Consider the following 13,491-nt stretch of genomic DNA (forward strand, 5'->3'; position numbering starts at 1 on the left):
CTTGGTGGATCCTCAGGGTTTTTGTTTTTATAAATTGCACAAGATTAGTTTCATAAATTTTATTACAAATATTTTTTCCTAACAAAAAAAAAAAAAAAAAGAATTTAAAATCTAGAAAAAAAAGTATCTTCATGAAAGTAACCATACACTAGTGATATTTTTTATTAATGGCTATATATTTTTTTTATCGTATATTAAAGTAAATATATCTATTTTTTCATTGGTTACTTTTTGGTTTTGTAATATGTTTTGTTTTAAGAGAAATTTATTTATCAAACCTTTTTCTTGGTTATTTTCACTTGTAAACATTTTGTGTGTGAGAGTGGGAATGTTAAGTAACCTTGGCCATTTTTTTTTTTTTTTCATGTTAAATCGATTTAAAATATATTACACATGACAGTTGCTTATTTAGAATTACACAAAAAAAAAAAAAAATATATATATATATATAAAAATTTTTAGAATGTACGTACATGTCACGGAATGAAAATGTCATATTCCAAAAATTACCTGAATTGATCAAGTAATTTTTTTTTTATTAGAAATCAAATTTTATGATTTTTAGCGATTAAAATTAAATAGCACGATTTGTAAATTTCAGTAGTTGAATTTAGTTGTCCGTCATTGAATTTTACCACATTCTAAAAAGATGCCGCCTTCTGGCTCGCTTGTCTTGCTAGTCATAAAATTTGATTTTCTTAAAAAAAAAAAAAAAAAAAACTTGATCAATTTACATAATTTTTGGAATATGACATCTTCGTTCTGTGACGGATACATACATCAAGATTTGTCTGTATTTTCTCTCGTAGTTAAACTACAACCAGTTGTCCAGCCTACTACTACCACCAAGCCGAAGCTTCAATTCAACTATCATAGAGATAATTGGGAAAACTTCGCACTGAACCTAGACAATCACATTGTCACTATCCTCTCACCCCACCCTGTTTCAAGTGGATATGAATTTTTTTAATCCTGTGATGCAGTGTGTGAAGAATAACATCCCAAGGGGTTGCAGAGGAACTACGTTCCTAGACTTCATTCCAGTAAGGTAATCTACAAGCAGTACATCATTGCCTATAACCATCATTTCTGTTCTGTGCACATACACACTTGAATTCAGCAAATTACTATTGAGCTCACTAAGCGATGCTAAGAAAGGATGCTGGAGAGAAGTCATCAAAAACATCGACATGACTCATAACAGCGAAGCGGCCTGGAAGACAATAAATTGAACGCTGTTAATCAACCCAAAATGTCTGGGTAACACCTACCCAAGTTGCCAATCAACTCATATTGAACGACAAACTGTGGAACAAATAACATGGATAGCTGAAGCAGATGAAGATTGAAATAAAGATTGTCATGAAACAATTAGATACTTTCCCACCATTTACAATAGAGAAATTTAAAGTTTCCATGAAACATCTTAAATCAGGCAAAGCTTCAGGCTAAGATGGCATCAGTACTGAGATGGTACAACAGTTTGGCGCAAGAACACTCAAGTCGGTTCTGGCACACCATGGAGTACCAAATCCCTAAGTTCTGGAGAAAGGCCAAAGTAACTTCGGCCTTAAGCCAAAGAAGAAAGACCCAATCCTGGCTACTAGCTACTGACCTATATCCCTGCTCTGTGTTCTATTCAAGCTCTGTGAATCCTCATCCTCACACAAATTGTCCCAATTGTGGAATCCCACCTAACTCCTGACTAATCTGATTTTCAAGCTTAATATATAGAGGATCAGCTCTAAGCTGGATTGGTCACTTGTATAGTTTTTAATAGACCTTATGGCAGCTCATGATACAGTTAATCGAATTGTTTTGCTGAAAATTATCAAAATAATTAAAAATATCCCCATAATAATATTGTTAATTTTATGTAGAGATGGAGGGGAAAGAGAGCAGGTGGTCGCAGAAGAACGGCCTCCCACACTGTTCAAGATATATACACAGATAATATTAGCATTACAAGTGTATGTTGTATTTTCGTGGACATCAGCAATATTACATATTGAATGTGCTTCAACAAGTCATATCTTTTTTATTTGTGGGTCAATTTTTAAAAGAATTACACTGATGAATTTATTTTTCTTTTATGCGATCAGTGTATTTATGCTCCAAGTTAAAAATGAAAAAAAAAAAAAAAAACGGTAAAAAACGGTAAAAAATGACGACAGCTAAAAAGGGGAACTGTTTTTTCAATGCTTACATTTCATACATTACGTTTCGATACATATGCGCGGGGTTAAATTTGATCGGATATGGCTAAAATTTTACAGGCTATATAAGCATAGAAGTTCATCTCTACTGGACTTTGATTTATATTTTTATGACCACAGGAAGCAAAGTTACGACCAAGCAAAGTTGACGAAGAAATCGGTATTTATCATCCATTTTCATATACATAATAGTTTCAGAATTATTTTCATGTATAATATGTAACTATTTATTTCTTTAAAATGTTAGCTTTAATAAAATTCAAATCCGCTTAACATGGAAAACAGTTCACTATGCATTAATGCACTGACCAGCACACGGTGAGTTTGTACTCTATTAAAAATAAAAAAACTGTTTCTGCTTTCCAAACGGAGGCAGAAAAATCAGTTTCATTTTGTATTCAGAGTTTGCCAATTTAAAAAATTATTTAAGTTTTTCAAATTTGATTTCCAAACAATATTATTTTGTTGTTTTTAACACTTAGTACACATGTACTAAAAGCGTTAAAAAAACAACAAAATGTAGTAAGAATGTGTGTTTCTGTTATTGTATTTATTACTTAATTGTACTTAAGGTAGAATTGTGTTTTTTAGTGGTAAAAAAAAAAAATATATATATATATATATATATATTATATAAACAAATAAAAAGGCACTTGTGCACTTATGCTACCATGCTGAAATAACATTTAGAAACCCATTCTTAACATGGGGAAGGAAGGGTGTTTTTTGTTAACTATTCTGTAACTTTCACCTAACAATTAAATAAAATATAACATGAAACTTGAATTTATTTTTAACTCATTGTCAAGACCATTTTTTTTTTTTTTTTGAATCTGTAAAACAAAACCTTTTTTTTAACTGAGGATATGTAAATAATAATTAGGCGGTTCGATAAAAAATTTCATTGTGATGCATTTTTAAAAATTTTAATTTTTTTCCACCTTAACATTTTTCTTTAAAATGACTACCTTTTAAGGTTTTTGGGTATGCGGAAAACAAATATCGCATTTAAATTTCCCGAAAATAAGTAGCCTTCCGGATATTAAGCAATGTCATTTCTTATATTATTGCTGGTGGCCATCTTGGTATGCGCATTTGCACAGTTTCTCGGGGTTACGTTTGTGCACTTACACATATCAAGATGGCTACCATCGATAACATAAGAAATGCCACTTACTTGCAGAAAATTTAAAATACGATATTCGTTTTCAGCATACCCTAAAAGCTATAAAAGTAATCATTTTAATGCTTCTGTGGTACCAGTTTTCAAGAATTCTGGCGAAAGAACTGACCCATTAAATTATCGCCCCATTAGCCTTCTCCCACTTCTCGCCAAAATATTTGAGTCCTTAATTAATCCAGCTCTAATCTATCACCTGCTAAACTCCTTACCGACAATCAGTATGGATTTAAGCAAGCCTGTTCCACAGCAGATATCCTAACCGTAATCTCTGAACGTATATACTGTTCACTGGACAAAACAGGGGAGGCTAGAGCAGTAGCCCTCAATATATCTAAGGCTTTTGACAGAGTATGGCAGTGGCACGATGGTCTTCTAAGGAAAATGAGATCATATGGTATCACTGGAAGAATTCATAAAGTAATTAATTCCTTCTTAAGAGAAAAATCCAGGTTGTCTTTGACGGTCGTACATCGAAACAATATGATGTAAATGCGGGAGTACTTCAGGGGTCTATCCTCGGACCTTTATTATTCTTGATATTCATAAATGACCTCCCTGATAAAATTGTCTCTGAGATGGGTATATTTGCTGATGACACCATAGTCTAAAACAGGCATGAGGAGGAAACAAATGAACACGTATCTAAGGAAATAGCAGAAACACGAGATGAAGACCTCCAATCTGTAGTGGAATGGAAACATAGATGGATGGTCACATTCAATGCTGCCAAGACTAAGCTTGTTTCCTTCAATAATTACAAGAAACCTTCACTACCACCAATAGCAATGGCCAAGAACACATTACTCGAAAGTATTTCCTTTAAACTCCTCGGCCTAATGTTTACAGGGAACATGAACTGGAATAGATATATTATGAGAGCATTGCCAAGACTGCTGGAAAGGTGGGCTCTCTCTACTGTGCTAGAAAACTACTTATGCCTGAAAGTATCCTGTACCTCTATAAGGCCACCATTCGCTCATGTATGGAGTACTGTTATCACATTTGGGCTGGTGCATCTGCTACTTGTCTCACTCCTTGACAGGGTTCAAAAGAGAGTCGCCAACCTGATAGGTTCTGAACTGTCATCTAAGCCTCTGTCCCATCGACGAAATGTTGCATCCCTCTGCTTGTCCTACAAGTACTTTATTGGTGAATGCTCTGACGAACTAAAAGCACTTGTACTCCCCCCTCGACATGAATACCCCCGACAAACAACTAAATCCCACCCCTTCACAGTAGAGATCACTAGGTGTAAGAAAGCATTCTACTTCAATAGTTTCTTTCCCAGAACTGCTACACTTTGGAACTCTCTTCCGGGATTCTGCTTTCCCAACTGTACTGATATGCAGAAGTTCAAGAGTAATGTGAACAGACATCTTGCTACTCATCTCTCCTTACAATACCCCCCCCCCCCGCAACTTGTGGCACCGTGTCTTGTTTAGGGTGAAAATTGAATAAAAAAAAATGTTAAGGTGGAAACAAGCTAAGAAATTACTGTTACATTTCTTTGTTTACATAGTTGAATTTTCAGTAAAACAACAGAATAGAAATGACAAAAATTACCAGTTGTTGTTTATCAGGATTCCTGGCATCCTGGTACTGTGAAAGCTACATCAAAGATTCATAGGAGTATATTTTGGGCCAGATAGAGAGGATTTACAAAATTGAGAATGGGATTGGTCCCAAAATGCATAAGTTCTGATCGACTATGGGAATTTCCATCTTTTACAGAGATCCAAAATCTATACAAGGGGTTTGGGCAAAGTACTTAAATTATTGGTCGGTAATGACCATAAGGTTCGCACGCCCTGGTTTTGAGGGGCGGGCGTGTACAAGTTCATTCATTAAAAAATATTTATTCCCTAGACATGATTCTGAATCTACGAGGGGCGTGCAATAAGTAATGCCCCTGACCCACTTCCCATAGCAGTAAAGCAATGAAACTTGGCACAGTTATTAGTCTTTCTCTACATAGGAACCACTCAGAGTTATGCATTTCTCCCATCATTTGAAGCAGCTCTGGAGACCGTTTTTGTAGAACACCCCAGGTTGGTCCTCCAACCACGATGTGACTTCAGAAATCAAGGCTGCATCATCTGGGAAACGCTTTCCTTTCAAAAACAACTTCATGGCTGGAAAGAGGTGAAAGTCAGAGCGTGCAAGGTCAGGAGAGTAGGGAGGATGGGAAAGGATTTCATAACCACATGCCCGTGCTTCTGATCTGGCAACATGAGTTGTGGACCGGAGTGTTGTCCTGCAGGAGGAGTGTACCTTTGCTGATATTGCCCCGCCTCTTGATTTTGATAGCTTCCCTTAATTTCCTCAAAAGGGAAGCATAATAGGTTCCTGTAATTGTGGTACCCTTTGCCAGGAAATCTGTCATCACTACACCGTCCTGGTCCCAGAAGACTGTGAGCATGACCTTGTCAGCGGAGTGCTGCACCCTTGCCTTCTTTGGAGGTGGTGAGTCCAAGTGCTTCCACTGTATTGACTGGGCTTTGGTCTCTGGATCATAGTGATGGACCCAGGTTTCATTCTGTGTAATCAGTCTTTTGAAAAACTTTGACTTATCTTCTTGCCACATCTCCAAATTCATCCTCGAGCACTCAACACTTTCTCGCTTCTGGAATGGTGTGAGCAACCTGGAAATCCATCTGGCAGACACCTTATGCATATGCAAATAGTCATGAATTATAGTTTCCACAGACCCTGTACTAATCTTGACATCTTGGGCTATTTGGCGAATAATAATGCACCAATCTTCCAAAATGGCAGCCTCAACTTGACGGACAGATGCCTCATCAATAGCAGAAGGGGGGGACCAGGTCTGGGAGCTGTTTCGGCCATATTTGAATTCACAATGCTAGTGTTTTACAAGGTCATATGATGGGGCATTATCACCATAAGTTTCTTTCATTTCATCAAAAGTCTCCTGTTGTGTGCGTCCTTTCAAATTCAAAAACCGGATCATTGCTCGACATTCAACAGGCTCCATTTTACACCTGACTGAGTTCAAACACCTGTAAAACAGAAACCACAATTAGTTCAGAGCTGTAATTTTCCACCTAACCCATAGAGATATAAATCATTGCACATGCAAAATTTCAGCTAGATCAGACAACTGGAAGTGGGTCAGGGGCATTACTTATTGCCCGCCCCTCGTATAGTAGCAGAATTTATGGAAGAAGGAGGCCCCTTCTGCCCTACATGTTCAATCGCCAATGATGGAACAACACTTATGGTGTGTTGTGACTCGTACGATAATTGGTATCGTTTCAGTTGCGTTGGGGTTGACCAGCGGGACACCATAGATGAATGGGTTTATCCGAGTTGTACGGACAAAATGTCAAAATAAATTCTTGTATTCCATTATTAGGGTCGTCAACTGAAATCAAAGTCACCGTCCCTTTATTATTGATAACTCATCTAGTTAGATTAGAATTACTGGTTATGAATTACAAATTTTGGCAACAGACAGACACACATTGAATTCATTACAGTGTATTACTTGTATTAAGGTTAAGTTCCTCGGATCAAATGTTTTACCTATCACTTATTGATAGTTTTTTAAAGTACATCATTATCCGTTACTTTTTCTTCCTTTCCTGGGCAGTGTGTAAGAAATTCTGCAGAAATAAAAACAGGCTCCTCATTGGTCGGTTTGATCACTCACGATTTTGTTTGGACCCATCTGATTGTTGTTACTAACTGCCAAGGCGTATTCTTGGTGCCATTTTCTGTTTCAGGACGCCAGTTTTCAAAAAGACAACAGATAGAATGGACGTAAAAAAACTCATTCGAGGCATGTAGCCTAAAAAACCCTTTGTCTTATTGAAACGTATTAATGCCCTATCAATGTTATCATTTTCAAACACCAATGCCTTACGTTGAGCGAAATATTGTATTCTTCATACACTGTTGTGGTGCTCTACGATTGATTGACTTTCTTCATTACATATATAATGTCCGAGACGATTTTAAGATCTACATTTTGACCTGCCATTTGTCCACCACTCCACCATTCAGTGAACTCCATGATGACTACTGGACTCTCAGCATTCATCCTTGCTCCTTGCTTTTACTGTTTACATTGGGGGCGCGAGGGGAGGGGCGCACCACACACGCCCTCCCTCGCTAAAGAATAGATACCCTGTAGCAGACGACGCCGCCTGGCGGTGACAAGCGCACATTTCAACTAACACCGGTGATTCGACCTTGACATTGGCACAAGCACATAGCGTCGGTTGTTTGTAAACACGTCAAATAGCAAACATGCTCGAATATTCGCCAGCATTTTTTTTTTTTTTTAATATATTTACAAAACTATTGAAGATTTAAAAGAAAAAATGGTAGTAGTGCACTGCATGAGCTGGCCTGGGCGTGGCTTCGTTTGGATTTCTCCGTAAAATGACGTCACATGCTGCCATCTGACGGAGAAAATGGACGGGGGGTGGGGGGGGGCTTACAGAGAGAGAGAAAACGCGAAAAAATAAATGGCCGCAACAGCCGCGCCAAATACAAGTTTCCAGAATATTTCAACACGAAACTGCTTGAAAAATTAATTATAGCATTTTCTTTAAATATAAAATTAATATAGTGGTAAAATTATTTAAAAAAAAAAAAGAAAACAGAAGCCAAACCATTTCAAAAAAGGCCAAATTCACGAAATTAGCCATTAAAAGAATAATAAATGGTAACATTATCAATAAAAGTTACTTTCCAACTTATCTGCATCATTCGTTGGTATTTTTAAGTAGTTTTAAGTGCTTTTTATTTCATATCGAATGTTAGAGCAGTTTCCGCTAACCTTGCGAAGTTCTAAAATACCGTAAAACATACCCTGTTTTTTTTTTTAATAATTACTACTTTTTTAAATAGAAAAATGAATGATGCAGGTAAGTTGCAAAGTAATTTTTATTGTCAAATAATAACAGAAAAACTGGCCGACAGGGGGGGGGGGGCTAGCAGCGACAAATACAAGTTTCCAGAATATTTAACACGAAACTGCTTGAAAAATTAATTATAGCATTTTCTTTAATTACTATAAAATTAATATAGTGGTAAAATTATTTAAAAAAAAAGAAAACAGAAGCCAACCCATTTCAAAAAAGGCCATATTCACGAAATTAGCCATTAAAAGAATAATAAATGGTAACATTATCAATAAAAGTTACTTTCCAACTTTCAAATAATTCTTGTGTTATTACAAAACAACAAAAAGGAAAACACGGTCTTATGCAATTTTGGTACCGCGCTGAAATAACATCGGGAGGGGAGGAGGGTATCGTTTAAAAGTCATTTCGGGGGCGCTTGTGCAGTAGCAGTATCAGAATTTTTGTAGGAATTTTTGACACCCCTAACACGAAACTGCGAATACAATATAAAAATCTCGTAATTTCTCTGTTAAAAGTGGGTTATTTATTTTCTTTATGGATTATACTTCCAAAATAAACTATTACAGTTGTTTTAAAAGTAATAGAAATATATTTTTTTTTAAAACAGTAATGAATTTTCCGAACTCAATATTTTTCAATTTTTAAACTTTAAAAATCTATCAAAATTTTTCTATTGATTCTATTTTTACGATATTTTCAGGGTCAATGTGAAATTTTATGTTCTTTCCAATAAACCGAATATAATATTTTAGACAAACGTTTTTTTTTTAAATTCACGCCCCCCCAAGTGTCACCCATTTTGAAATGTCTATTAAAAAGTAAATAATTAATTTATGTCGCACAAATTGAAGAGAAAGGGTCAATAAATAATATATTGAAATTTAAAACAAAAAAAAAGATCGCTTTTTTAGAAATTTACCTGTAAAGTCCGAAGTTTAAAACCTTATTTTATAAGAACACATTGTTTTTTTTTTTTGTCTTTTTTTTTTTTTTAATGAAACCTTGGTCCTTGCTCCTTTAATTGAAAAAATAATTAGGGCTTGAATTACATTTTTCGAGGAGTTATAAGCTTGAAAAGACAGGGGGTCGAATAATTCACGCCTCTCATTTTGAAATGTCTATTAAAAAGTAAATAATTAATTATATCGGGGAGTTCACAAATTGAAGAGAAAAGGTCAATAAATAATATATTCAAATTTAAAACAAAAAAAATCGCTTTTTTAGAAATTTACCTGTAAAGTCCGAAGTTTAAAACCTTTTTTTTTTAAAAAAAAAACACATTGTTGTTGTTTTTTTTTTTTTTTTTTTTAATGAAATCTTGGTCCTTGCTCCTTTAATTGAAAAAAAAAATTAGGGCTTGAATTACATTTTTCGAGGAGTTATAAGCTTAGAAAGATGGGGTGGAATTATTCACTATTTTCACGAAATTTCTGACACTGCTACTTGTGCAGTGCTTAAAAATATACAAATATATTTTCTTTTGGAGGTGGGGGAGACTCGTTTTAAAACTATATCTACCTCAGTATTTTCTTTAATTTTCGGACATTTTTTGTTAAAAATTATTTACTAAGTAATGTCGAGTCTGACATTATTTAATTAAAAAGAAAGTAAACTCTTTAAAATAAGTTTAAACACCAAAACTTACAAAGCTTGGTAGAAAACGAAAACTTAGAAAAATCAATTTCATTTTTTTAAAACAATAAACATGTAAAAATATTTTTTTAAATATTATGGGATGTGCATGTGCATTATTTCCTAAAAATATACAAATTTATTTTCTTTTGGAGGGTGGGGGGTTGTTTTAAAACTATATCTACCTTAATATTTTCTTTAATTTTCTATTTTTGAGCAATTATCCTCCTAAGACGTGATCCTGATCCTCTTATGTCGGACATTTTTTGTTCATAAGTAACACTCGACATTACTTTTTTTTTTTTAAGTAAATAAACTCTAAAATAAGTTGAAAGACCAAAAACTTTCAAAGCTAGGTAGAAAACTAAAACTTAGAAAAATTAATTTAATTTTTTTTAAAGTAAACAAGTAAAAATATTTTTAAAAAATATGGGATGTGTATTCTCTTTTAAAATTAGCAAAAATTAATACAAACGTTCAAAAAAAAAAAAAAAAAAAAAAGCAATGTACATGGGTGACTGGGGGGGGGGACTTCCTCCCTTTTAATTACATGGCGTCATTTTCAGTCTTTCGACTGCCTGAAATTTTGGGCCTTCGTAATTTACAATATTTTAGTTTGTTGCGTTTTGCGAACGTCAGAATCACTCGGTTTTGGGCTAATTAATTTATATTTATCAAGGTGCTTTTTTTTTCTTTTTTTTTTTTTTTTTAAATTTAATTCAATATCTTAGGACTTTACTAATTGTCTTTTAAATAGACCCAGAAAACTAATATTGGTAATCTCCAAAAATACCGTTTGGGCTTACAACATGGCCGCCAGAAGAGTCAACAAAAAACTGCGAATAAAATATATAAAACTCGTAATTTCTGTTTTTAAAGTGGGTTGTCAATTTTCTTTATGAAATATACTTCCGAAATAAACTATTACAGTCGTTTAAAACATAATAGAAGTATTATTTTTTATTTTTTAAAAACAATGTTTACAAAATGTCTACGAACGTGCGTAGACATTTTGTAAACATTGTTTTTAAAAAATAAAAAATAATACTTCTATTATGTTTTAAACGACTGTAATAGTTTATTTCGGAAGTATATTTCATAAAGAAAATTGACAACCCACTTTAAAAACAGAAATTACGAGTTTTATATATTTTATTCGCAGTTTTTTGTTGACTCTTCTGGCGGCCATGTTGTAAGCCCTAACGGTATTTTTGGAGATTACCCTAATATTTATCTTTTAAAGGATTTTTTACAATGAAATTATTTAACTTCAAAATTTAGCTGAATTGGGTAGCTCGGCGAGCTCGCAGTGAAAACATTTTCATAACTTTTTTTTTTTCACGTGTACAAATATTTCTTTCCTTTTGGAAATTAATTTTAATCCTTTATCTTCAAATACAATAAAAAAAAAAAAGTGGACGGAAATCTACAAAAAAATTATGATAAATCGGCTTTCAAAACTAGGGTCCCCCATTTTGGTCCGTCCATTTTTGCCCATACCTAAACGGTTTATGCTTACCTGAGTCGCACGCCGATGTTTGCTTAATCCTGATTCCTGCTCCAGCAACTTGGTTTTATACGGGGGGGGGGACACACCTCAAAATCACGCATGAGACAGCGATTTTACGATAACTGTTCGAAACCGTCCGTGGACATTTTTCCTCCTCAGCACAAAACAACGGACAAACACGAGCACGTTTTTTTTATTTACGGGGGGGGGGTCTCCACTTATCAAGGCCAGGAGGCCACTGGAGGATAAGGGTTACTGAGTGTACAGTAGTCAGTGGGATAATAATATAGTAATCGTTAGTAGTGGAAATTTGGTAAATTGGATTACTTAAGGGGATGTTTCATCAAGAATTTGTTTACATTGGACTTGAAGACACCCAAATTGTAGTCAGATGGAAAACAGGCAAAACGGAATAGAGTTCCACGGGCGTCGCGTGCAGTTGTTCTAAGAAAGAAGCTTTGTTCATGGAATCAACGTTTGGTTTAGACACAGTAGGTATGTGCAAAATGAATAAACATTTTGATCCCTCCCTTTACTTTACTGACCAAAAATCAGGAAATTAACCAATTTTAATGAAATTTTCAGTATTTATCAAATAATGATCACGGGATATAATGAACCCATTATTTTTATTTAAATCTTAGTGGAAATGTATTACTTTGTTTAAACAAAACGTACCTTTACTAAAGTTATGGTTTTCAGTAATAAAAAATCAAATAAAGGAATTTATTTTTGCGTCTTTTATGAAAATAAAGCATCTTAAAATAAACAATTAAAAAAAAAATAATAATTTTTACAGGAACGTTATAAAAGCCCCTAAAGTCTGTATTAATGAATTCAATATAACTCAAAGAAAAATGAATTTCTCGAACTACCGATATTATCATTGAATTTAGCATTTTTATTTAATATTTTCATGCAAAAAAATTATAATAGCAAATATATTTCTACTTTTTTTTTTTTTTTTAATTACAGGTTTCATATAATTTTTATATGCAAGATTTTAATATTTTCCTTGCTTGAAAGAATGTGAAACTTTTGGCATAACATAATTTTTATATAATATTGGCCAATAATTTAAAAAAAAATAATCTAAAAACAGGAACATATAAAATAATTAAATTAAAAAATGAACAAAATTATACAAATGTTTACAATAGAAATGTACGGATGCACCTCTCGGGGGAGGGGAAAAAAAAAAGAAACCCAGCACCCCTCCCTCTTTTTAATTGCATGACGTCATTCTCAGACAGCTTTTCGACTGTCTTAGATTTTGAGCCTCCATATATTCCGTGTTTGTGAATGGCAAAATCACTTTGTTTTTTGGCTAATTCAGCTATTTTTTGGGGGCAAATAAATAACCCTATCGCCTTCGTCCAGGGGCCGTATCCGTCGGATCCTGGCTCACTAGAGCATACTTGTGATGTACCTCTAGCCGTGTTTGTCGCTCCAGGCTCACAGGACTCTAGATGCAACCCAGCAGGGCTACATTCTTAATCGTCTAGTGGTGGACCCCTCAAAATGCAACCAGGCACTCTCTGGCTCATAGAAAATAGCACTCTAATACTCAGAGCATACAACACACACAACTCCAAGTCCGGGAGGTGGAGGCAAGACCTGTGGTACTGTTGGGTAGTCGTCTGATGTCAGCCTCTGTGGTTGAAATTCTTCTGCAGGTGTACTGGTGTCAGCAGATGGGTGCTACTCACAGTTGCAACTGGAATATCAGTGTTCAGGGCAGAGCTGAAAAATCAATTGGGCCTTCTCCACAAGCACAGATATCAATAAAGACAACGTTGGAGATGATTTTCAGTGGTTTGTGGTTACCTGATTTCTTCTTACATTTAACACTAGGGAATTCTTTCATTATTAACCCCCACATTTAAAAAACAATACATATGCCGCTCCCCATTTGGGGGTACCAAATTGGTCAAAGGGAAAATTATTCCCAACTCGCATTTAGATAAAAATACACTTTTGTATAAATGATTGAATTCGTTCAAAAAGTATAGCGAAAAACAAAAACAAATAAATAACATCAAAATTATCTAGTAT

The 13,491-nt window shown here is 34.4% G+C and overlaps 2 protein-coding genes across 2 annotated transcripts in view; one reads left to right on the forward strand and one right to left on the reverse strand.

Moving 5' to 3' along the window:
- Nucleotides 1–11,512, reverse strand: part of LOC145288513 (uncharacterized) — a 33,563-nt gene extending 22,051 nt beyond the window's left edge. The window contains exon 1 of the mRNA XM_080136334.1: nt 11,446–11,512. The gene's annotated coding sequence lies outside the window, so the exon portion shown is untranslated. The remainder of the gene's footprint in view (nt 1–11,445) is intronic.
- The window catches only part of LOC145288497 (serine/threonine-protein kinase TBK1-like), a 154,029-nt gene that overhangs the window by 59,891 nt on the left and 80,647 nt on the right, over nt 1–13,491 (forward strand). The gene's annotated exons all lie outside the window — the stretch shown is intronic.

The sequence above is a fragment of the Euprymna scolopes genome, chromosome 2, assembly GCF_053919585.1.
Source record: "Euprymna scolopes isolate OS-2025 chromosome 2, ASM5391958v1, whole genome shotgun sequence".
Taxonomy (NCBI): domain Eukaryota; kingdom Metazoa; phylum Mollusca; class Cephalopoda; order Sepiida; family Sepiolidae; genus Euprymna; species Euprymna scolopes.